Here is a 1638-nt window from a genome sequence, read left to right as displayed (position 1 = left end):
CCGTCTGCCTTTGAAATCATGTTTATGTATTTTTATTTTTACATTGATACTCCATTCTTTGATGTAAGCTTGATTTGATCAACGAAGAGAAACATCTGGAAATATTTTATGCAATCAGGTCAAAAGCAAATATTGGTTCCCTCCAGTCCCAATTATTTCCGAGTTCTTCATCTTAGTCCAATTTAAATATTTTAAATTTTTTTTTTTTGTTTTTTTACATGTGTTTGCCAAAAATTAAAATAAAAAAATAAATGGTGGCATGATAAGTTTAAGAAAATAATGGTATCAACTAGATTTGAGATTGATGGAGGAGACCAGAGATATATGCATCTTCAATGATATGATCATCTTTTCTTAGAGAAGGTCTTGGAGAAGTCCGTTTTGGGAATAAAAATTCCTAGGTCTCAATTTGGGTATGCACTTGATGGACTCGTGTATTCTCAGATTAACAGTATTGTACTAGTATGAGCCAACTCGCAATCAAGGCAAAGCACGGGATTAACATTATTTTTATGCATATGACGTACTGCTTCGAGCCAAACAAGAGCATCTGAGTTCAAGTCTCAAATAGATCCAATGTCAGCCAAGGTCCCGTGTAAGAAAAATGCTGCGGTATTGGCTAGGGCTCCTTTACGCACTTAGAACCACGGACCAGGATCACCTCCAGTTCCATAGTGCCCCATTTCCTCCATTTTGGGTTAATGAATAGTGTTAACCATGTTTGGATAAAAAATATATTTTTGGAATACATAATTTTGGTGTGTGTGTGTGTGTATATATATATATATATATACTATTGCAGAATACCCTTTTTGTGTTTCTTCCCTTATTTCTTCTTCTTCTTCTTCTTCCCTCCCTCATTTCAGGCGACATTTGAAATAGAAATAAAATTCCGCCCTAGCCTTCGTCTCTTCCAAAATATGAATGAAGGCATTTTAGAAATTTATTTCTTTCCAAATAGAATCCAGAAGCAATGATTGTTGTGTGAATCAACCCAAAATTTAGATGCTACAAATTGTTTCCAACTAGAAGCAGCGGTTCTGTCAGTTGCAATGAAATTGCAGATTCTGATTTCCTTCCAAAATGAAGCAACAGTGTATTTCCAAAGCTAAGCGGGAGTGCATTTCCAAATCGAAGCAGGAAATCGCCTTATTTCCAACCTTAATTAGGTACGATTCATAATTTTGAGATTTGATTTTTTAGGAAATCATTTGATTTCCATAAGAACTGAATGGCAGAAACAAATATATATAGACACAATTTTGGTAAGAAACCCAGAAATAGAAAATTATTGGTGAATTTAATTGATCACTATTTTATTGTTCAGTTATTAGGGGTTTTAATGTTTTTTTGTGAGGATAAAAAATGAGAGGATTTGTAGGGTACATGAGTGGCCGGAAAAGAATGTTTCAGAGTGTGAGTGTTACAATGTTAAGAAAATGTTTGGTCGTTGGCGTTGCATCGTAACATTTTTCCTAAGTTGCATCCCAACTTTCTCCTTATAAGCATCCTAAACTCTTCCGTATTTACATTCCGATATTTTTGTAAAGTGAGTCACAACATTTTCCTAGCGTACATCCCAAAACCAAGAAATAGAAAATTATTGGTGAAATTGAATTGATCGCTATTTTATTGCGC

This window comes from Cornus florida, unplaced genomic scaffold (assembly GCF_030987335.1).
Source record: "Cornus florida cultivar Cherokee Brave unplaced genomic scaffold, ASM3098733v1 CherokeeBrave_3.0.0_Hap2_Chr04, whole genome shotgun sequence".
NCBI classification, from domain to species: domain Eukaryota; kingdom Viridiplantae; phylum Streptophyta; class Magnoliopsida; order Cornales; family Cornaceae; genus Cornus; species Cornus florida.
Note: the sequence above shows the minus strand (reverse complement) of the source record.